Below are 25,584 nucleotides of genomic sequence, written 5' to 3' on the forward strand. Positions count from 1 at the left end.
AGAATAAGAACCATGTGCCCTACAAGTATATCTCACCCACTACTGGACAAGACCATGGTAGAAGCTAGAGGAACAAAGGAGAGACCTGCCCAACTGTTTAAAGCTTATTCTAAAGCAATTATTACAGTAAAATTTTATTGTACAATGAAAAGTCTGGATCAGATACTAAACCAGATGGGAAACCAGGGCAATATGCATAAACTAGTATTGTTCTGGGCTCATGATCACACCATAGAGTCATTTCAAAACTACCTGGACTTACTCTTTCTGGTTCAAGGAGAAAGAATTATGACTTGTAAGTAGAGGTCACTGGAAGATGGATTTTAAATAAATACCAGGAAGAGTTTCTCAAAATGGTACTGACAGTAGAGAAATCCTCATCACTGGAAGTGCTAAATCTGAGCACAGATATTACAGAGAGGACCGCAGTTGAACAAGGTGAACTCTAAGGCCTCTTCTAAAGGTTTCATGTGTCTTGATCAATGTACTGTTATAAGTAGATCTTAAAGGGAAAAAATCTCAGCCCTGAGAATGTTGGAATAGTTTCAGCAGATGTCAAAAGAAGGAAAAAAAATCTCTTTCATGAGTTTACATATTCTTCCAAAGACTTTTAATGGGTTTAGATATACTGGGAGAATCTAGTCGTCCTTAGAGTAGCCGCAGAAAAGAATAGACTTTTGATTGAAAGGAAAGGATCTTAAAATGTCATCAAATCTAGAGTTGACAGTCGCAATGCTTGACACATAATTGATACAGAAGAATCTTTTGGAAATATTAAGCTTTCTGAGCATCATCTATGTAATGAAGTTTGTATTATCTTCTCAGTTCCAGGCAGACCAACAATGTCCAACATCTAATACTGGAGAGAAGAGAATGCCAGTTACTTGTCTTCTTGTGTGATAATATAGAAGCTGTGTAATTACTTGAAAGATGAGTGGATGTGAAATAAAAGCCATTTTGTGTACTGTTTAGAGTTGTCTGATACTGTTTGCACTCAATTTGTGATATAATTACTTTCATTAATTTTCATTTTCTTGAAAGATAAACATCATAGAATGGTTCTCTCACTGAATGGCTACATTCTTGTTTCTTGATAGAGAACTTTGATGTAAATCTCATAGAGCAACTGGTAAATGACTGTTCTTTTTAACCTGAATACTTCCCAATCCTTATTATCTTCACAATTCTTTTTGTCTACCTGTGAAGCCCTAGGCAATAAGCAGTAGAATAGAATTTTTTTTTGTAAACTGGAATTACCAATTCATTTGAAACTACACCTGGTGAAATATAAGGCATTACCACTACAAATAAACTAAGCCATAGGTCCTGGTTAAAAAAAAAACGAAAAACAGGCTCTAAGTTTCAATCATAGTTCTGCATTTACTAGCTTAGTGACTTTAGACAAGTTATGTAAATTCTTTTGGACATGTTTCTCCATTGTTCCGCTCCAACTACACTTCCCCAACTGGAAATGTTGGGAAAATTTTCATGGTGGAAGAGAATTCAATTTCATCAACGTGTTTACGGTGTGCTCTATGCCCCAGGCACTGCTACAGACATCCTGGGGAAGAGAGGGAAATTTTAAAAAGGAATAGAAAGTGTTTCTTGCCCTACAGAAAAGGAACAGTGATTAGCCCCATATGGTTCTCAAGTACATGCATTATAGTAGCCCAGATGGGAACGTCCTAATTGAGGCTATGGCATTAAAACTTGCCTGTATACAGGGGGTGGGGGTAAAATGTCAGCTATTCCATCTCTGAGACAAAAAAAAGAAAAAAAATGTGGTAAAAGAACAGCCAGTTAATCCTTAGATAACACTCTTAGAGGACAAAATTATAATCACTTGCTGCAATTCCAAAATGTGTGTCCCAGAACAATTTGCAGACTTCCACCACGGAGCCTAAGCACAGGACTTAACTAACAGGTCCAGAAGGGAGAACATCTTTTCTGTGAGTAATTGAGCAGGAACAGGACAGTCCAGTGGGCCAACCACAGGCTTAGTTTCACACTCCTGAGTTATCCTGGCTTGGTTGTTGCATTGCCTGGGGACATTCAGGAAGCTGCTTCATCTCTGCATGTCACCATCTATGAGATGGAGTTGTAATTTTAACGAACGTGTAGGGGAATTTAGGAGATTACTACACAGCTTGAAGTCAAGATTTGGAAGAAAGTCTGCTGTTTTTAGAAGCAAGAGACTTTAAAGTAACACAATAATTTATTTTTATTTTACATTGGTACAGTTGATTCTCATTATTCATGGGTTCCATATTTACAGATTTGCCTACTCGCTAAAATTTATTTGTAACTTCCAAATAAATATTTGTGGTCCTTTCATAGTCATTCTTGGCTGTGCGCCGAGTGTCAAAAAATTTGAATAGCCTGATGCACATGTTCCCAGCTGAGGCTGGACAAGGCGATGCTCTGCCTTCTTGTTTCAACTCTCAAAACTGTAAATGTGTCCCTTCCACAGTCTATTTAATGCGGAGTTTTTAGCATTTTGTACTTTTTGTTGGTGAATTCATCTGTTTGAAATGGTCCCCAAGCAGAGTGCTGAAATGCTGTGTTCCCAAGCACAAGAAGGCCGTAATGTACCTTATTGAGAAAATAAACGTTAGATAAGTTTTATTCAGGCACAAGTTTATAGTGCTGTTGGCCATGAGTTCAATGTTAATAAGTTAACAATATATATTAAATAAGGAGTCTTTAAATAGACACACACATAAAACAAGGTTATGTATTGATCAGTTGATGAAAATGTTGTGCTCTGAGGCTTGCAGGAACCTAACTCTGTATTTCCCCTAAGAGCATGGTTCAGTGTTTGCTAATTCAGTGTTCTTGGCTACTTAGAGGACATAATGGCTGCAGGTAATGAGAATCAGATGTATCATTGGTTATCCTGATGTGTTCTCCTTAGAAAAACCACCTCCAGGGATGAAGGAGAGTTTAGTGATCATTTATTCAAACTCCATAATTGTACATTAGAGAAAATGAGAGTGTAGAGATGTGACTTGATCCAGGTCCCTAAGCAAGAAGAATCAGGCACAACCTGGACCAGGACGAGGTGCATCAGCCCTCAAGCCCATCCTTATACCACCAGACCACACTGGTTTTCCTGTGGAAGTGTTACCAAAGTCAGGTTCGGCTACTCGCTGCACAACAGGCCAATAGGTCGAGTGGCAAGGTGTTGAGGCAAAGACAGTGACTTTATTCGAGAAAGCACGCTAACCAAGAAGACGGTGGACTCGTGTCCTTAGAAACCATCTTGACATCTCGGTGCAGGCAAAGGACTGTTAAAGGCAATGTGAGGGATGGGGCTGCAGGGTGTGTGAGCAGCTCGCACACAGTTCTTGAATTGGTTGGCATCGAGGTGAAGTTTTGAGCATCACCAATCTTCTGGTTTCAGCTGGTCTGGGGTCTCTGAGCTTGAGGTCAGCAGTTTTTATCTGGTGGGGTCTGCTTCCTGTGCAAACAATTTAGGAATGTGGGTCAGAGAAGGTGGCTGGTTTACAGTCTAAATGGTTACCAGTTTCCCGTCCCGAAGGCTATTCTTTGTTTCTAAATCTTCACTTCCTAATCATTAACTCTTAAGCCAGCCTTTTGTGGGTCAGGGAAGGCCTGGGAGACTAAAGCAAAAGGCTTTCACTTGAAAGGACAGGGACACAGAGGCTTGTATGAGGTTTCATAAGCACGGGGAAGTGACTGCTTTGGGAGGTGCACTCGAGTGGGGTTCCCACGTGGCTTGTGCTGCAGGCTTCATGTCCAGCAGTGTTTATCTCTCTGGTGATGTTAAGAGGGTGACTGCATAGCTCATGTACCTAAGCTTAAAGAAACAGGTGCTCTGGCATCATGCTTGAGGGCAGCATCATACTCTATGGTACGTGGCCCCTGTGATCCCTATCAGGACTAAATGAGATCAACATTTATAGAAAAAGATTTTTCTTCTAAAATCTTCACTATTGTCCTACCCATGTTTTGGTTATGAGATTAAGTCAGCCAGTCTTGGGAGTAGCTAACAAAGCTTTGCTCTTTGATACATTTTCCTCTAAATTCCTGAGGACCAAGTAGAAGTCACTTACTCTAAATTAAGGTAAGAGAGATTCGGTTAATATTTAAGCCAAACTAGGTGACCGAGGTAAAGATGAGGCAGAGAGAGTGAACTATCTAGAGATCTTGGAGAAGCATGAAGGTGACTATGTGTCCTGAATGATGTCATTAAATTCAATGAACACTTGAGTATCTGTTAAGTACAAAGCACATTGTTTTTTGCTCTAATATTCATCTCTTGAGGTCTATATCGTGGTAATACCATTATAATCCCAAATTCATTCTGATTGTCAATCAGTTTGATGTGATAATAACAATAAATAAGTACAATCTATTCAAAATTATAGTCAGTTTTATCTCTAATCTTTTTCTTGGCACCTTTCCTTCTCTTCTCAGTGTATACTGAGAAAATATCTTCCCTAGAAACACAAAGAGCCAATAAACCAAAGTTTCTCAGTATGGAAAGTCAGTGTCTAAGAGTGAAAGTCTGCAGTCCAGGTCCTTGAGCCAGATCTGGAGCCAAATTAACCTGATCTGTCTCTTGGAACTTGGACACTTCTATTTATAGCCCCAGGGTAATCATTATGTAATGCAGTTGTAAGTGGAAGGTAAAAAATAACTTAATTTGTAGGTGCACTGAGAAATTGGGGGGAAATTTTAGAGCTAAGGCCTGCATTATTTTGTCATCGAGTTTTCTTCTAGTCAGGTATAATTTGTCAAACAGCATTAACTGTCAAATGCCATTGGTATCACTTTGTCAACAGATTTCAATCTTCTGAGAAAAAAAATCAAAGAATTAACACTGATGTTTACCACATGACACATAGTGCTCTGGATTCTTCTACCAGTTATCTTATTTAACGCTCATAGAAAACAGTCCAAGTGTATGCTTTTCTCTCCATTTTATAGATTAAAAAAAAAAAATGAAACAAAGAGATTATGTAATTTTTCTTAGGTCACTAAGTAATGGAGCCAGCATTTATATCCAAGGATATCTTGATCCAAATACCATCTTCTTTTCACTTTATCACATGGCCTTCCCCTGTTCATCTGTTTTCCATGTAATACATGGAGATTCCAGGCATTGTTTCTCAGTGTGTGACCCATGGACCATGTGGGTCAGAATCACCTGGGATACTTATTAATGACATAAATTCCTAGACTCCATCCCTGAACTACAGGTGACTCTCAATGGATGAGGTCCCAGAATCTGCTTTGTTAACAAGCTTCCCAAGAGCTTCCTATGCACTTTGAAGTTTGAGAGACAATGGCCTACATAATCCTACACATCAAAAGGGCTGGAGTAATAGAGAATATTACAAGATCTGCACCAAAGATACTGGTGTTTATAGGTGCTGCCAGTGCCCTGCCCATAACCCTTGAGTCTTACCTGTGTCACTCAAGACAGCCAGCCTCAATTGTGTCTGCATGACCTTCTGGGGCTTTCCTCCAAGCCTCAGATGGGACTCTGCCTGTGCTCATGGCAGACAAGAAGTACCAGGGAATTAACTACCCCAACTCCACCATCCCTCTGCTCTTAACCAATGACTGGTTGGAACTAGGGTATAAATCCTCCAGCTCTGATGACTTCTTGGATGGGTGCTTCTGAGATTTGTGTTCTCCACTGTTTTCCAGAGATCCCCTGCAAGATTATGTTCCAGTCATCCATGGCGGTGACTGGCTTACTACGTCACCCTCTACATGCTCTTTCCTGTCTTGTTCCCCCACTTTTCTATGAATATTTCCTGCTTGCCTTTTTATACTATTGAATATTTGCATTTGAATCCTTATCTCTGGGTCTGCTTCTGGGAGAGCACAAAACCAGACAACATTTAGCTAAAAACCCAATTGTAGCACTTACCGCTTATGTGTTAGGCTATCTTATTTCTCTCTCCACCACTTCACTAAGAGAGCCGTTAACCGTTGGACGAATTTTAACTGTCTATGCAGGTGCATATTGAGAAAGTACGTGCCAAACTGTGTGGAAGTTGCTCTGTGGTTGTTTCTTAGTCTATCAACTTCAGCCATCCTTCATAATGAAGTTAGGAGTATAAGATGGTGAGCTCGGTCAGACGTGGGTCAAATTCTGACTCTGCTGTCTATTCGTTTTGTAACTTTGGCAAGTTTCTAAGCATCTTTAGGCTTCTGTGCTCTCATCTATAAAAATAAGAATAAAATCTACCTTGGACACTTGCTGAGAGGATTAAATGAAAGAATAAATGTGGAGCTTGACCCATAAAAGGTTATCAAGAATGTATGTTTGTTTGCTCCCCTCCTTCCTCAGGTCCCCTTATTTCCTGAAGGTATGGGAGCCCCTCTAGTCCCTGGGGATCTGTCACTTTACCTGAACTTGATGGTTCTTGTTGATCATGCCATTCATGTTTATTTCCATGAAAAACTAACAATACCTACTAAGAGCTAATGTCTAATGTCTGTTCTACAATGAGATTGTAGATTTCTTGATTGCTACTATATCTTAAATTCATTGATATAGCTCTGATATTATGCCTTACACATTGGGGATGCTTGGTCAATATTTCTGTTGACTTGTTAATGAATCAGTGATCATTAGCAACTTCAAACTTAATGATCTATATTTGATCTTTGCATGTTATATCAAGATTGTATAGTTGACACCAGCCCTTGGCAGTGCTAAACTTCTCTGGACCTGGCAGGGAAGGATGAAAATCAACATCTCATTCCTCCAAGGAGGGCTGGAATTCCCAGAAAGTTCAGGATGTAAAGGGTGTAAGGTTTGGCAGGAAGTACTTTTCAGAACTTCTTGCCAAACATAAAGGCCATAGAAGGACCAAGACCTTGCTGGAATCTTCTGCCAAATGCTCATGGTTTCTTGATGGAGACAAGGAATGTCAAGAATATGGTGGTCTCGCTGCAAAAGCTGTCACTTGGCTCCTCACCCCTAAGATGAAATCTATTCTAATGTGTAACTGTTTACTTATTTTCCTGCTTCCACCCATCAGGCCCCATCCCTGCATTATATTACCGATTCTTATTACTACATCTTGGAAGGCATCCTTAAAGCTCCCTTTTATGTTGTTTTGTAAAAAACGCATGTGATATCTTATTCTTTTTCATTCAGATTTCTTTCTGCTTCCCCTAATAAATTATTTTGCAAAATAATTTCCATGACTGCTATTTAAATTTCAAATGCTCTTGCTTCCTTTTACAAAATCAGGTCCATTTGCAACTTTCCAACTTTGTTTTATATTCTGTAATTTCTGGAGACACGACCAAACCACAGCTTTTTTTGAATACATTGGTGCAATCAAGTATTTAAATTATAACCAATAATAATTATTACCAGTTTTATGAAAGAATCTCTTTGATTCTGGCTTCCTTTGTGCCTCCACTTACAACTCAAGAGACTTTAAAAAAGGCTACCTCTTTTCTCCACCATTCCCTTCTCCAGGCCTAGAAGTGCTTTGTTCTTAGCAGTGTTCTTTCTGCCTGTCATTCAAGTTAAACTCCAGGGAAAGATCACAGTTAGTGATTATTTTTCACCTAGGAGGAAAAAAAAGCTAATGATCTGTGTATACTCGGCCACAATCATAGCACTTTCCCTAAGAGTTAAAAGCACCCTTCAGCTGTCAGGACAACATATGTACCTGGACCCACACAGCTTCAGGATCTTTCTGTCACAGAGCCACTATGTGTGTTATACGGTATGGATTCTGAAGTAACCAGAACTAGGCAAGGTGAATGGACTTCTTGAGGGTTTCCCTAAATTGTACATGAGCCACTAAGAAGTAATAAAGGGTATCATCTTGCTTAAAAATCCAGGAAGCTTTTGATGGGGGTGGAAGAATTCTATAGATTTGGCACTCAGCACGACCACGGAGGTTGAGTAATATAAATAGTAGAGCTCTGAAGAATATGGGCCTGGTTTCAATATCACATTCTGGTCTTACGGTCCAGCAAAGTACAATAAGTTGAGGCTCAGGAAAATGAACTACAATCTGGGGAACATATGAAGAATGATCAGGGAGTGATTTATATACTCATCTTGGTAATGATAAAAGTGTTGGGTGAAGAGCAATATATAGAGGGAATCTATCTTGTCCTATTGTGATCTGTAATTGTGTTCTTTTCTCGCAGCTTTTAGGTACCAAACCCAGGTGTCAATTATAATAACAGTCTTCATGTTCACTTAAGTTCCAGACCTTCCCTGGGTCACTCAGTTCTAAAAGTTGTCTAGGCCAAAAAGCTTTGCCTAAATGAAGCTTGCATTATTTTTCTGCCCTATAATTGTAAAGGGTTTTTTTATCCGCATCAAACTGCAGTTAAGATATTATCCGGCCACACTGTCTTGGAAGCATTCTCCATGAAGTGACTAATGATGCATTCCTAATAAATAACACTCCAGAGAAAATAAGGTACATGTTTCCTAAATGTTAAACTCCACTTCTGTGGTCATTAGAAGAAAGACGTCTATATGAAACCTTATTTTTTACTTCAACTCCTGGGAAGACTCAGGGTATTTTTAATTAATGGAGGAAGGAATTTATAAAAATCAAGTCTTTCTTTCCTTATAAATACTAGATTAGAAAAAGAGCAAAGGACCTTAAAAGCCAAAACCAAACTATCAAATCAGTTCAAAAAGATTAAATTTCCTAAACTTAGAGGAGGTGGAATTAATGTTCATTTCTTCCATTTCATAAACTTTCTGGTAATTTAACCCATTAGAGGAAAAGTTATATATTTTTGTAATTTGGTGCATTTTCTCAAGTAATATGGTACAATGATTAGATTCAAAATGAAGGATAATGGACACAAGTCCCTTAAGAGAGCTTCTGGTTCTTTGTGGAAATATCTGTTTACACCTTGCTGAGGCTAGGTTGAATGAAAGTTATATCTTACACATTGATTCTTGGTCCCATGAACTATTTCCTTTCCGGAAGTCTTTGTGCTTCTCCACTGTGGTGTTGCTTGAGATGCCTTCAAAGACCCCTATCCCACCATCATAAGATAGTTTCCAGTCCCAACCTCAGCAATCAGTTGATCATCAAGGTTTTGAAGAAAACAGGATGGTATCAATCACTTTGTATGAGAACATTGTGAGAAAATGTTCCAGAAGAATTATATTCCAGTGCAAAGGGCTTACAGGACAAGAGGGATTAAAGAGAAGCTGTCCATCATCTACCTCAGCTTGAGAATTAAGTAAGATAAGCTTGGGAAAATGTCTGGCACACAGAAAATTCTCAACAGATGCTGGTTTCTTTTTACCTTTCTCAGAGCTTCGTAGTTTTATCCAAAAGTTGCCAATGACACATGATGTTCACTGTTGTTATTTAAATCAAATTTCATGTGAGAACAATAGTACCAAAATGGGAAGAAATTTTAAACTATCTTCTTTTGACTGATTATAAGTGGCATTTTGGTGTGAAAGTGTACTTTAAAGATACTTTCAAGACTCTTAATATATATAGGTAAAGTTATAGGTACACATCTATATGTGTTTGTTTATGATTAAGAGATCTCCCCCAAAATATTATACCAATTTATAGTCCTATCTGCAGTGTATGCAAATGCTCATTTCTCAAAAGGAGAACATTTCAAAGCCAAATAAACAATAACTAGAGAGAATTCAATGCAGAGAATAAAAAGTTGTAATGCAAATCAGTTTTCTTTTCCTACCACATATTTGAATGACTGGGGAGAATGCTGAGGAAGGGAGGCTAAATAGACATCTTCTACACACATCAAATTTTGGCCACATTCTTGAGAGGAAAAAATGAACAGAGCATTGAAACGTTTGTGCCTTCAGAAAGCTGGTAAGACGTAATGGCACAAGAGATGATACGTGATTCTGTGCATGCCATCACGTAGCTCCTTCCCTCCCTTTGCCCACAGAAAATGACAGGACTTGGCCTGCTTACAGCTCTGGATATATGGGGATGATGTTCCCCACATGGCCAAAGGGAAATGACTCAGACATCTGCATTCCTGAGGCCAGCTGAGTGGCGTGGTCTTTGTGAATTTCTGAAAGTTTGAATCAAGGTAGCCACGGGAGTGGTGTTGCAGAAGATTAATTTGAAATTGTTTTTCTCCAGATTTAGAATGCACAAGTCGTTTTAGTAGAAAAAATTGGTTGCCAGGCACATTGACCATTTTTCTATGTGGGTTTGTCACATCATCTTTCTTCAGATAATATTTCTTCAGATTATTGAAAAGATATGTGAGTTGTATTTTTAAGTCTTTTAAAAATTTAAACAAAGAAGAATATAAAATCTCCAACAAGTTCATCACCCAGAGATAGAGTATCATTGTTTCCTTTATGGTGTATTTACTTCCAATCTGTGTGTGTGTGTGTCTTTGTGTTTCTTTTACATAATCAAAACCACATTGTATGCACAGTTTTATGTCTTACTTTTTCACTTAAATATAATATTGTGATAAAACATTCTTTGGAAACTTGTTATTTAATGGATGTCTACTATTTCACTGTATCATTATTTATTGTATCAATAAATATTTATTTCATTGTATCAATATTTATTGCATCAATAAAATATTCAAATTATTTAAAATTTTCCTATTGTTGAGTGTTACATTTTGTTCCATTATTTTACTAACATGAATAACACAATGATGAACATCTTCTAACAGAAATCTTTCCTGCATTTCTGATTCTTTCCCTAAGGTATGTTTTTCAAGAAATACACATTTGTTATTTCTGAGAAAAGTAACTGACGTCTAAAGCTGGAACCAAAAAGTTGTTTTCTCTTATTTCATTTACTTTCTGCCTGTGTGTTATAGGGCTATCATTTCTTTATGGATTCTATTTTTTGTTTGTTTGTTTTAACACTATAGGCATTGTGTTAATGACCTCTCAGCTTCTAGAAGATTCTTCTAGCTCAGCTTTCTCATCCTGACTGATCATTATCTCAAATCCCCACACTCATTTGCCAGGCATAAAAGGTCCCCCATGGACTGGGGCTCCTTTCGGGACAGCCATCTCTCTGGTCCTCAAGTTTCCCCCAACCACACCTGATACATCCTGCTTGGACGCTGAGGCCACGTCCAGTGATTCAGGCCCTTCTCCCTCAGATCTCAGATTTGATCCCAACTTGGTTCACTTGTAATGAAAAACCAAAGGTGTGGTTCTCCAGAGCCTTCATGACTGCACTGCTTTCCAATTCTGCCCAGCACGAGGCTCACACCTGCATAGCATTTACGTTGAAGCCGAAAAGACAAACACCCTGAACATGTCCAGAGAGCCAGTGATGGGAAAAACCATGGAACTGGTTGAAATTTATGAATTATTACTCTTGAAAATGAAACCAAAAAGAAGCAGAGATACTGTGCACGTGAAGCCCATGTGAAATGCAGTGAGCTTTACTGGATTGAGTTTGAAATTTAGTTATTAAGAGACTGAGGTTCTGTTTCAGTTATGTGATTTTATGAAAGCAGTTTTATCTTCTTGGGCCTGCTTCTACCCAACAGAAAATAGAAATTAATATTCCCCACTCCCTCACTAACACAATATAATCTTTGAAAATGTAAAAATTCATACGAAGTGTTTTGTATTCCTCAGAGAAAAAGGAGTTAACAGATGGCTATTTTTCCTAAAACTAGAACTCAGATAAATCTGGTGTTGCATTTGGCATTATTGCCTAAATACATGACAATAATTTACTGTTGGCATGGAGTTTCTTGGTGACATGAGGCATGTCTAGAAGTACCATCTCCTTTAAGATATATCCAACTAGTGTACATCAATCACCCCCTGCTGCTCAAGTAATTGGCTTTTCTTCCATATTATTTAGTCTCCACTTTTCCTTTAGTTCCTCTGCCAGGGCTACACAACATAATATCTCATTATTATTGAGGTCATGAGCATCAGTTATTCATTCCAATAAAGGTAGAAATCTTTGTCTCCAGGCTGAAGCTTGTATAAATATAACAACTAGCATTTACTAAGGTCTTACAGTGTGCAGTGAACTGTGCTAAGAGCTTTATAGACATTTTAACATATAATCCTCACAACCACCCTTTGAAAAAAGCACAGGTCTGTTTCTAGTTTTGCAGATGAAGAAATTGAGGCTTTACTGGGTAAGAAATATGCTAGTGCAGATGCTACACAAACCCTATAGAACTTTTGACTTTGAGCTCTTTAGCATATTGCAGTTACTACCTCCTGGAAGAAGATATATTAGTGTGTAGTTTTTTACTACCCAAATCAATGAAAAATTTAAAATATAGCAACCTTTAATGACAAAAGTATTCAATTCTAGGTTGTTATCATCTTTCTTTTCTGTGGGAGAAATTAAATTAGCTTGGGCTTTGTTGGGCTTGAGAGCTTTTGTTTTGGCTTGTAAAATTTTGCACATTTGGTATGGAAATTACCCAGGAACTATGACTCTTAACCCGAACCTGCCATTTACGCTGGAGTCAGGGTTTGGGAGCAGTAACCTCTCTTTTCATGTTTCAGAACTGGTCTTTCTTTCTGTGGAATTTTTTTTTTTCATTCACTAGAAATGTGTTCTTTTACATGTTTCAGACCTGAAGAACAAACTCTGCCAGGTGAATTTAATTTATTACTCTGCTGACCACATCACTTTCTGTCTTCCCTCCTTTTTATTTCTAAAGGGGCGGCATTTCTACTGAGATGTTGGTGTGACAAGTCTTTATAGAAAAATAATCTTTTGTTTAGCAGTGCTTTAAGAAATGTCCTTAAAAAAGAAACTTGGGATAAAAAATAAATCCAAAATGTCTATGTATATGATTCATATGATTCACGTAACTCAAGATTTCAATTTCTTTGCTAAAATGTTGAGGCTGAAAAGACTTTTATCCCAACTAAAAGTTCTGAAAGTTTGGAGGTGTTTGTTTTCTTATAGACTCCATTAATATAATTCATCTCGATAGAGCTTTAGAATGATACTTACAGGCAGGCACCCAGAGCGTGGGTAAGTCTATGTTGCTGAGGAATCAGCTGGACACTCGCAGTTCTTAGGAAATTTTCAGAGTCTATTGAAGACCTGTGCCTCAATAGATAACTACTCCACCTCCCCAAGGAAATGGACTGAAGGAGCATTTGGGGCAAGAATAAGCCAAATGAGTAAGTGGGATCCAAAACTGTATGCTGAAGAGCAAGACCAGAATCTTTTTAACCCAAAATTATTAGCACTATTGGGAGTTTTTCTTTCCATTACTTTTGAAAAATGCATACTTAAACAAATTGCTTTGGGGACTTTTCTGGCGGTCCAGTGGTTAAGACTCGGCACTTTCACTGCCGTGGCCCCAGAGTTTAGTCCCTAGTCGGGGAACTAAGATCATGCAAGCTGTGTCACATGGGAAAAAAAAAATTGCTTTGATCATCCATCCACTTGTTTATTTCACTCATAGATATTTGGCGCCCTGAGTAGAGTGGTCCTCAAACATCAGGGTCCATAGAACTTAACTGAGGAGATTGGTAAAATACAAAATCCTGGGTCACTGCCAGAGATCATAATCCATTGAGTTTGGGGAGATGCCCAGGAATCTTCCTTTTATCAAGCTTTCAGGACATTCTAATTCAGGTGCCACTTTGGGTGCACTTTGAGAAGTAATTTCATAACATACAAGACACAGGATGGGGTCACAAAGGGGTACAACAATGGAAAAGACCTGTTTTATTCCTCAGGTAACTTCAAACTGAAGAGGAATATAGATTTTGACATTCTTGATAAATAATAATAGTAATAGCTATTATGTGCCAGGCATTATTTTAGATTATATATCAGTTCGATGAACCTTCACAGTAGCATTCCTCCTATTTTATAGTTGAGGAGATCAACGTTCACAAAAATTAAGTAACATGTCCAAGGGTTAGAGCCCAGGCTCTTACTTCCCATCCTGTACATCTCACTACTTCTACAGAGTCATAATATAAGGCAACACAGGGTAAGTGTTGTGAGAATGACATACCCAAGCTGGTTTAATGACTACAATGGAGAAGGAACTTACATTTATTAAGTGCTTAATTAATGCCATGATCCATATTTTTTAAATTTAATCTTCATCACTCAGTGAGATATTATCATTTCATTTTTACCTTCAGTTTCCTCATATATAGAGAAGACATAATAAAATGTCTTGTCCCACAGGGTTCTTAAGAGGATTGAGTAAAATAGATGATGTAAAATATCTAACATAGTGCTTGACAGTACGCACTCAATAAATGTTACCTACTACCATTTTCACTATCACCATTTACAATTGAGAAATCTGAGTCTTAGAGAAATTGGGAAACTTGGTCAAGGTTACCCACCAGCAAGATCTGGGATTCAAACCCTTATCTGTCCGGCTTCCCTTTACATGCTCTGTTAGCACACAGCCTCGGGGAGAAGAGAATGCCCTTCTAGCTCTGATGACCTGGGAAAGCTCTCTGGATGAGACAGCACTAGAGTCAGGCCTTGCAGGATGGGTAGAGTTTCACGGGCAGAAATGATGGGAGGGCACTCCAATTTTTGCCTGAGCTATTTAACCTCACTGAAATTATGTCTATAATTTAACAAAACCCAAATCTCTCAAGACTTCAGCCTTCAGAACTTCTGCCAAAACAAATTTCAGGCAGGTTAAAGAAAAATGTCCCTGGATTCCCTCAAGATACTCACGTGAAATGTGTAGAGAAAGCTTGTGTATTTAAAGTAGAAATAAAAATTGGACCACAAGATTGCTGCAGCAAATGGAACACGGTGTCCTAAAGAGGCAGGCCACAGACATCCTCATGAGCTTTGACCGTTAGCAGCCCACAGCCCAGTGGACACAGCCCCGCTCCATGGGGTGGAGTGGAGAAATTTCTGCTGCCACAAGCATTTCTGGAGGAAATTCATAGGCTAAAAATGTAGCTCTTGAGTCTTTGGAGATACACCCACAGAGTTTGAATCACTTATCAATGAATTGTTCTTTCAGTGCAATCCACCATGGAAGAAAGTCAGAGCCCATAGCAGCCTAAGTTTCTCCACCAGTAAAATCAGGGCCCAAGTGAGCAGAAAGGGCTTCCCCAAACTTATCTAGCTAGAGGCAGAGGCAGGGATACAGCCTGCGTTCCTGGCTCCAGGATAGTGTTCCTTCCCCACCAGAGCTCTGTCAGCCCCAAGGGTTCTCTAGTAGATGGCTGGCAGAAAGCACCTCCACAGTCTTGCCCCCAGTGATACCCCAAAAGGAAAAGGGTTTTAGAAAATTCCCTTTATGCCTCCTTAGAAATCCCTTTTACATTTTATCTCTCTATGGGAAAAGCTTTTTTATTTTTTCATCCATCCAAAAGTTCTTTCATTTAACCAGCTTGTTCATTTATTCTTTGATTCAATAAATATTCATGAAGCACCTATCATGCACCAGGCACTGTGCTGGTTTCTGTGGAGACAGTAGTGAAAAAAGGGGTGTAACAATCTCTACCTATATTGAGCTTACATTTGAGGGGATGGAGAGGGACGATTTAAACAAGATAAATTTGGTCCACTGGAAACAAATGCTAAGGAGAAAATAAAGAGGAAGATGGATAGGAAGTTGAGGGAAGCTGGGGGATGCAATTTGAGGTAAGGTAGCGAGCGAAGGACTTACTGAGAAGATGACTTTTGGGAATAGGTCCCACAGGTACCTGGGGGAAGAATATTCCAGGCAAAGAGAGCAGCAGAGCAAGAGGTGGAGTGTACCCAGCACATTGGAAGAACAAAGGGGCAGAGTGACAGATGGGGGGTTACAGCTCTTCTCTGAGCGAAGGGAGTGAGAAGGGATGTCACTGGGGAGTTTTGAGCAGACGAGCACCTTGAGGTGCCTTAAGTTTTATCAAGTCACTTTGATCATTGTGTAGAGACGCGATTGAAGGAGACAGGGGTAGTAATAGGAGACCACTTAGGATGCTGTTGAAATTACTCAGTTATTGGATCCACTATAGCTAGTTGGTATTTGCTATTATTGTTGAGGTCCTCTAAATGCTAATGATTGTTCTGTTTCCTCTATTTCCTATACCCTGTAAATTTTTCTCCCTCAGCATCACGTGCATGAAACAAACTCCACTATATATTCCCGTTGCTCTTTGTCTCCAATTCTGAACAATGACAGCTCTGACACAAAGAACCACAGGTAAAGCTGAGTTGGCAGAGTGGCAAATACTTCATACTTGTTCTCTCAACACCCACTCCAGCCTCCTTCTCATGTGTCTTCCTGTACTTCAGAGGTTGGAATAGTGGAAAATAAGAAGATATTTTCCAGACTTCCTTATAGCTATGGTTTCCAAGGTGATTTGAGTTCCACCAAGCAGACACACTGCTGCAAGACTCAGAGGCAGAAGTGAGCAAAGGGAGGTGGTGGACAAGTAGAGGAAGATGGGACCTTCAGGAAAACATGATGGGGGGGGGGTCATGGCATCATTCTGGCAGCAGTGTGGAGGATGGGCAGGGGGGCGAGATTAATAAAGAGGACTTTGACAGTTGACAGTGGTGAAAAGAAGAAGGTAGAGAAAAGAGATATTCAGGAGGAAAACAAAAAGACTTACTGGGAGATAAGATAGAATGAAGAATCTGGGATTCCTACACAGGTGTCTGGGTATATGATGGGACCACTCACTAATCAAGGACATATGGGCAAAGGAATACATTCATAGGGGGAAGGTGAGGTGTCTTGAGGACCTCCAGATAATCATGTCCTCTTATGTTCCAATTTTTTTTTTATTAATTAATTTAATTTTGGCTGCTCTGGGTCTTCATTGCTGTGCACGGGCTTTCTCTAGTTGCAGTGAGCAGGGGCTACTCTTCGTTGTGGGGCACAGGCTTCTCATTGTGGTGGCTTCTCTTGTTGCGGAGCACAGGCTCTAGGCACACAGGCTTCAGTAGTTGTGGCTCATGGGCTCAGTAGTTGTGGCTTGTGGGCTCTAGAGCGCAGGCTCAGTAGTTGTGGCGCACAGGCTTAGTTGCTCTGAGGCATGTGGGATCTTCCCAGACCAGGGCTCAAACCCGTGTCCCCTGCATTGGCAGGCAGATTCTTAACCACTGCACCACCAGGGAAGTCCCTGTCCCAATTTCCTATTCCAACCTAAAACACCGATGTCATGCCATTACAAGGGACCTGTTGGATTAGAATCTCTGTTGGAACAATATGGGAAACAAGATCAATTGTCACCTCACTCTTTTCTTGCAAACTGGGCATTATTTCTTCCTAGAGGAAGCAGGGCATTTGCTTGGGTTCCTTTCAAATCTACTTGCCATGTAAAGATGCTCACCAAAACCAAGTTTACAATTCAATTTTCCTCTGCTCATGTCAGGAACAGCAGGTGAGAGAGTAGAACAGCAGTGAAGGCTCTTCCTTAGACTCTGTGGTGGAGAGCAAGATGGCCCTTTGGGAGCTCCATGTGCCCTCCTGGACCATTTAAAGTAAGAGCTGAGAACGGTGCTAAGTGCTCAGGGACAGCCTGCCTGTGGGACTAACTCCCAGAGAAGTTGTCTGACAGGAGCAGCTTCTTTGAGGAATAGAATCCTGGTAAAACACCTCCCTTGCTAAAACACAGAATATATATATATATATAGTATTTTGGAAAAGCAAGGAATGGATTTAGAAATTAAATAGACATTATTAAATTCTGTTTTACCTGCTGCTCACTTATTTTTTGGGCCCAGCATAATTGCTTTCAGACCTTGAGCCTGCTGAGTTGGTGATTTTCTTTGGCTCTACAGATGCAACTCCAAGCCCAGGGATAACAGTGCCTTACTGCCTCTAGCACCCAAGAGAGTCAAAAGTGGAGCCCACACCAAAGAGAAGGGAGATGAATATTTTGGTACCTCTCTGAGTCTGTCCCTCACTCACCCAGGCCACTTGATTAAGTTAAACCCAATCTAGTCCCTTTCCCTGCCCCCATACTCAGGTAACAGCCTTTAGTGTCCTTTAGAAATATCAGTGTGCCATGTAATATGGTGAGTCAGATCTGGATTAGAATCTCATTTCTGCTCCTTGGGAACTCCAAGTTAACTTTATCCCTCTGAGCCTTCAGTGTCCACACGTGTAAAATAGGGCTAATAGTAGAACTTATCTCACAGGGTTGTTGTAAGATTGATTTAAATGACATGATGAATATAAAAGTCATAGCACACTAACTTGTGTTCTATACCTTGTAGAGCAGTGTATAAATGATACAGATGGTGAGATAGATCAAAAGAGCATATTCAATGTGGTCAGTACGTCTAGACCAGGCTATACAAGTTTCCAACAATAAATCATTGAATCTTAACTAAAGACTTTTAATCAGAGCCAATATTCCAAACAAAGCAATGACGTTGGTCATCTACAGTCTTTCTGTGAGGAGAGAAACAAGACATAATTATTTTTACAGCAGTTCCCACCAATTTTCAAAATACATAAAATCTGATGTTTTCATCAGGAAAATCAATTCATGCATTCTGGGGTCTTGTCTCCAGCAGTGACAATTAAAGCTGGAGAAACCACTGAGCACTGCCTCTATCATTCCAGAACCCTTCCTATTCATGGGTTAATTCCTCCTTATTCCCTAAAGATTATACCTGTAAAAACTTCAGGTCTTAAGACATGAGATTCAGTTACCTTTTTTATTATTCACTTATCTTATGTTCCCATGTTATTATACTAGAAGAATTTTAACCACCCAAACACCATCTAAAGCCATGTAAATATAATTTGCAAGAAAACTTCTGATGGGTCCCTTTGGGCCTGTTTGATATAAGCTTAGTAACAGAATGTATTTTAAGTGAGTATTTTTCTGGCTAAAATTTCGCATTTGCTCCGTGTTTATATAAGCATGTGTTTGCTCTCTCTTGAGGACTGGATTTCATCCTCCATATTTCCTCTGGGATGTAGCTCTATAATGGACCAGTGGTTTTGATTACTTCCTGAAATTCTTGCTTCTAGAACACACGATCTGGAGAGACGAGAGCAGCGGCAGGAGAAAAATGCCTTGAGAACACTGGTTTTCGATGCTAAGCCTCTAAGGAGTTGGGAGGAGTGGCACCAAGCGAGTATAACAGATGTGGGAAGAAACAGAAATTAAATATCCTTTCTGATGAACAAATGAAGCTCTTAAGATGAACAGAGCATGACACACACAGGAAAGACTCCAGCCTTTCCACTTTCCAGTTCATCTTTCACTCTACTAGATTTACCCTTCTAAGTCAGAGCTTGACCTAAAATCCTTTAGACTTTGTAATGAGTGCATCAGCCTGGCACATGAGCCCTTAATGTTGTGCCTTCCCAGCCTCATCTACTATCATCGCTCCCCACACCCTATACTCCAACCACACTGAACACCTTCCCCAAATTCACTAGGATTTGCTCTCTCCCAATTCTTTACACTGGCTGTTTCTTTTGCCTGCTAAAATCCCATGCATTTGTCAAGGTCCAGCTTAAATGCAGTCTCCTCAAGAAAGATCCATATGCCTAGAGCTGACCTCTTCGCTTTCACTCCTGTGTGCTTGGGCACTTTGTAACAGACCTCTATTAAAGCACTGTACACACTCATTTGTCATTGGTTCTTTGTATGTTCCCTTCCCCTATTATACAGTGATATCTTCAAAGGGTAGGGTGTTTTATAAATTTTATGTGCTCCAGTGTTTCAAAAATAGTGAATGAATTAAAGAATGAGTGGATGAACAAACTCAGCCCAAGGGGCCAATGATGAAAAGATGGGATATTAAAGAGGGACACACCCTCTTCCTCCACATTGTCTGGACTATTCTCCTGAGTTATTTTGTAGCAGGTTTACTGGGAGCAGATAACAACAGACCAACAGAGGGAAAGACCCTCTGTTCACAGAAAGGCAGGTGCACCTTGGTAGGATGAGAGACCTTTCAGGCAGCCGACTTTCTTCATCATGAAAATTTACCAGAGAGAGGACAGCGTGATAAGGTGTCCTCCATGAGAATGGAAGGGAACTGTGTGGGAGAAAACAGGGCACGAAGATTCTTTGGCAGAAAAATCACAGCTCTGTGGGCTGGAAAATTCTTCCACTTAAGAGTCATATGCTCTGGAATGTGCAAGGGGAAATAGTCTCAGTAGGGTCTTGACTCAGCAAGGCCTGGAATTGATGTTGGGGGCTGTTCTGCAAGGTCCTGGGGCATTTAGATTCACAGCGGTCTGGGCAGAGTTGCACACGCCGGCGTGCATCTGTACAAGCCTTAAATCAGAACCACCCGTTACACCCCCTCCCTTCTCCCTGGCTCCAAGTCCTGGCCCCCAACCTCCCCCTTCACTGCAGGCTCATTAAGGCCTTTCCCAGTGCAGAGACACTGCATTTTGGGGACTGGTGGAGCGTTTGATATTTTCCACTCTGCGTGTCAAGGGCATTTACAGTCGGCGTCAGAATGTTATGTCGGTCTGAGGAGGCACTTTGAAGTGTTTGTGGTAGAGGCCACATGTGCAGGCAAGATGTGCCTCCTCCCCATCCCCAAGGTTCCTGCTCAGCTCTTTCCCAGCATCATGTGACAATGAACAACACCGCTTAACCCTTTACTTCTTGGTGTAGCTGGTTATGATCACTATTATTATTATAATATTATTATTATTTGAAAAGGTACTTCACCTCCTCCTACATCTCAGCTTCGGAGATGATGTGGAGGCTTCTCTCCTTGTCTTCTGGTCACGCCTTCTTGGAACCTTTTTGTGGCTGTGTTTGCTACCACTTTGCATGAACGTATGTGCAGGAATGTATTTCCCAAGAGTACACACAAAGCAAATGCATACCTTTTGCTACCGTATAAATGGTAAAAGCAATGGGATTCTTGACACTTTCCCACCAACCCACAGCCAGTTCAGAGATGCTCAGCCATCTCCAACAGCAGGGGAGCCCCCAAGTGGAGCCATTGTTTTTTCACTTTACTGAATGATAATTCATAGGTAGCGCTTCAACATCACTAGCCTATTCCATGAAAGTCTAAGGATCTGAAAGCCTGAAAAAAAATATGAGACTTTGAGAGGAAATATTATCAGTTGACCTAAGTGTCTTACTTAGCTCTGTGGTTTGGCTCATGCAATGGAGCAGGCCTGAGATTGATGACCTCCAAAGCTCCTTTCAACTCTGAGGTTCAGCAATGCTCAGCTCTCAGCGAACCTGGAGTGGTCTTGGATTTGGCAGGATGGGCTGCATGGAGAAAAAGGGCTCCTCTCGGAGACAATAGGCCTCAGTCTCTCTTGGGATCAGTTTATATTCACAAAGCACTTGGCAATCCAGTGAGAATAAAAGAACTTTTAGTGAACATAAGCCATTTTCAGACACCCAAAGATTGAGACATTTTGGCCAAGATGGCTTGGGCTCTACTCCATCACCCAGAAGGGTCTCTGGAGATATTGATTATAGATGAAATTATAACCGGCAATAATTGCTGTGCTTCTTTATTTTAATTTAGGGATCTGATGAACGGAAGAGATATGCCTTGATTTTAGACTATCAAATATTAATAACAGTTACAATGTGTCAGGCAGTGTGTAAGGCTATAATGTGCTAGGGAAAACATTGTCTTATTTAAAGCTCATAATAACCCTACTGTTACTAATTATTCACATCAGAATTACTATTATTCACACTGGAAACCCAGACAAGTTAATAATGTGCCCAAGGTCACATTAGAAAATGGAGGATGTGGGACGGGGACCCAGAACTTCCTGACTCCAGTTAATATCTGTGTTATTAACCTCTATAACACAATTGTGCCTATACAAGGTCAGAGTCAGTGACCTTTTCATTTCCTAGGACAACTCCTAGGATGCAGCCTGCCCTTGGCTCACATTTTCCTAGCTCTGAGTCAGGAGTGTTTTATAAATACCTACTGAATGAAGGAACGAGTGAATGGCACTTAACAAGCCTGGGAAAGGCACTGAACCCTAAGGCAACATCTCTCAATTTCTGTAATGAAAGCCTGCCCTGGGACATCTCCAACACAAACAGGACACTTTCCCAAAGCAGCCAGAGATTCAAGTCCTTTGGAGCCAGGAATCCATGTTTCCCTGTCCAGAAATCCCTCCCAGATTGCATGAAACTCATGGGCTTCCTACACTTCTTTCTTCCTATGCCATGGGCCCTAAGCTTTACTGGCCCACCAACAATTAGGCACAAAGAAAGCAGATTGAAGAGAACATCAACTTACATAGTTTGTTACAATAACTTTGCTGTTTGTATTTGCTCTGTGTAGGGTCAAGGTCTTTCCTAATAAATAGGGCATTTGCACTCCTGTTAAGAATCTTACTGAAGTGCGAAAAAATGAAGTGGCTAAAAGGAGAGACTTAATAATATTTTGCTGCAAAGATGTTTTATCTTGTAAGTTGTTCCAAGAAGGGCTGCTAGCGTGGGATTAGGGGAGGAGTACGCCATGTTATTTTTTACATTGGTTGGAATGAGAAACCTTTCCGGTCACTGTGTCCTAGAAATAAAATGTTTGATGTGGAATAGTATCCAAGACATATGACCCCTAAAAACCCTACGTGGCCCAATGTTTGAACCATGTTTTCAATCAAGGAATGTTACCTTGAATCCCCTCTGTGCCTTTGACAGTGGAGACCCCAATCCAGTCATTCCCTTATAAGGCTGCTCCCTTTATATGGCTCTCTCTCCTTAACAGAGTTAATTTACTTTGTCTCCAAGATCCCAGAAAGAAAGAGTTATGTTTTTCTGTTGCTGAATGGATTAATCCAAGTATTTTTATTTGTTTTAGAGTTCAGTTGGCAGCTGATTCTCACAGGAGAGGTGATTGGCAGCTAAGTCAATTTTAAATTAGGCATTTGTCATGATTCAGCCTACTCATAAACCTCAAAAAAAAGACCTTAAAGGTCAAAACTACAAAGCTAACAGGACTAAGATCTGCTTGTTTTTTAAATTAATAAAGGCAGTTGGTGGCCCTTTGCCTGCTAGTCTGTATTACTACCAAGAATTTAACTTTGCCTTTATTCTTTCATTGTCCTTCATGTTCTTTACACTTTTTGATTAATGTCTTCCCTTTCTTCTTCTTGCTTCATATTTTCCATTGCTTGCTGACTCATATCTTTCATTCTTTACATTCCCTGACGTTTTCTTACTCAAGAGTGTATGCTTCAGATTTGAAGTAGGTTGGGAAACCAGTGCGAGATACTGCTCTCTGTGAAGGAGATTGTTCATGGTGAAACTGAGCAGGAACCTTTGGGGCTCCTCGGCACATAAGACTTTTCATGTCCTGTGTTTCTTGTAGGGAACAGATTCCAGCCTCCATGACCTTCCATGAGTTCCAAAGGGCAGATTCAAACAGTTGCTAATCAGGGAAGGGAGGGAATGCAGAGACAAGGGAGGATCAGACAAGAAACAAGAGTGCAGCCTTGGGACAGGGTCCTGGTTCTGCCTCAAGGGATACACAAAACAATATCTTTGAGCTCTTTACAGAACTAAAACCACTGACAAATGGAAGATGTTAGCATTATTCCTTCCAGAGAAGACCACCTGAGGCCAGACTAAAGGAACCAGAGAAGCTCATCAAGATTAGGAGACCACCTGAGGGCAGATTAAAGGAGTGCAGGCCCTGCACACACCCTAATCTTATCAGCAACCCTACCCTTGAACCACTGCTATAAAACTCCTCACCAAATCCTCCAGGATTGGGACACACAGTTTTTGAGGGCACAGGGCCCACCCGTGTCCCCCTTTGCCTGGCAGAGCAATAAAGCTATTCTTTTCTACTTCACCCAAAACTCTGTCTCTGAGATTTGATTCAGCACCAGTACACAGAAGCCAAGTTTTCAGCATCAATGGCAAATCTCTGTCTGCAGCATTGTTCACTTTCAAGTCAGAAAACTCCCCTGGAGCTTTCACGTGAACACCTACCTTTCCTTTGCTATTTGTTTCCCTGTTTGTCTTCATTGTTTTTCTCTTTTTTCCTCTTTTTCTGCCTTTTAAATTTCCTCTGCTTCCTTTCCAGAGGGAATAAAAATAGCTATTATTCACTGAGTACTGAATATATGCTAAATATAATATTGAGCCCTTTAAGTTATGTCATTTAATCATAACTGGAATCCTAAAAGGTAAGTGATCCTCTTACCACTGTACATGTGAAGGATCAAGTGCCTTGCCCAAACCAGTGAGTCAATAGAATCAGGATTCTGAAACAGGAGGGAAGGAGGCAGGGCACAACCTTTAAAAGAATGACATAGCCCAAGGACAAAACATAAACTGATTAGAACCAAATAGGTCCAAGATGATGGATGAGTCAACTTCCACTAAACCTTGAGCCTCAGTACACACTCATTGTAACACATCAGCAAGCTAAATGACACATCCACAGGCACCATGATAGTTCCAAGGACGACCATAAAGGTCAGAAAGTGAACAGAGGCCCAATTCCTGGAAATCCCCACCCCTTCCCCAAAATAACTGGAATACTCCTCTCACTCTTTGGCCTATGAAATTACCTACCCCTATAAAAACTGACAACCCCATACCCTGGTGCCACTCTCGCCTTCTGAGATGGCCCACATTCTGTCTATGGAGTGTGTTTCTCTCTAAATAAATCCACTTCTGGGAGATTGGTCTAAGGTGGCAGAGTAGAAGGACGTGCACTCACTCCCTCTTGTGAGAGCATCGGAGTCACAACTAACTGCTGAACAGTCATCAACAGGAAGACACTGGAACACATCTAAAAAGATACCCCACATCCAAAGACAAACGAGAAGCTGCAATGAGATGGTAGGAGGGGCGCAATCACAATAAAATCAAATCCCATAACCACTGGGTGGATGACTCACAAACTGGAGAACAATTATACCACAGAAGCCCACCCACTGGAGTGAAGGTTCTGAGCCCCACATCAGGCTTCCCAACCTGGGGGTCTGGCAATGGGAGGAAAAATTCCCAGAAAATCAGATTTTGAAGGCTAGCAGGATTTGATTGCAGGACTTTGACAGAACTGGGAGAAACAGAGACTCCACTCTTGGAGGGCACACACAAAGTAGTGGGTGCATCCGACCCCAGGGAGAAGGAGCAGTGACCCCATGGGAGACTGAACCAGACCTACCTGCTAGTGTTGAAGGGTCTCCTGCGGGGGAGTGGGGGGGCAGCTGTGGCTCACTGTGGGAAAAGGATACTGGCAGCAGAAGTTCTGGGAAGTTCATGCTCCTTGGACTCAAGGAGTTCATGCTCCTTAGCATGAGCCCTCCCGGAGTCTGCCATTAGCCCCACCAAGGAACCTGTAGCCTCCAGTTCTGGGTTGCCTCAGGGCAAACAACCAACACGGAGGGAACTCAGCCACACCCACCAGCAGACAAGTGGATTGAAGTTTTACTGGGCTCTGTTCACTAGAACAACACCCAGCTCTACCCACCACCAGTCCCTCCCATCAGGAAGCTTGCACAAACCTCTTAGATAGCCTTATCCACCAGAGGGCAGACAGCAGAAGCAAGAAAAACTACAATCCTGCAGCCTGTGGAACTAAAACCACATTCACAGAAAGACAGACAAAATGAAAAGGCAGAGGACTATGTACCAGGTGAAGGAACAAGATAAAACCCCAGAAAAACAACTAAATGAAGTGGAGCTAGGCAATCTTCCAGAAAAAAAATTCA

General features: G+C 40.7%; 1 long non-coding RNA gene across 5 annotated transcripts in view; it reads right to left on the reverse strand.

The window, feature by feature from the left end:
- Positions 1-1,149: 1,149 nt before the first annotated feature.
- Positions 1,150-25,584, reverse strand: part of LOC309649476 — a 201,724-nt gene continuing 177,289 nt past the window's right edge. For 4 of the 5 annotated variants that reach the window (XR_014257129.1, XR_014257130.1, XR_014257131.1 and 1 more), the window contains one exon: positions 2,938-3,460. This is a non-coding gene — a long non-coding RNA (uncharacterized lncRNA). Of the gene's footprint in view, positions 2,593-2,937; positions 3,461-25,584 lie in introns of those variants that run through there. The other variant, XR_014257128.1, reaches the window with a different exon arrangement.

This window comes from Balaenoptera physalus (assembly GCF_965194825.1).
Source record: "Balaenoptera physalus genome assembly, chromosome: 1".
NCBI lineage: Eukaryota > Metazoa > Chordata > Mammalia > Artiodactyla > Balaenopteridae > Balaenoptera > Balaenoptera physalus.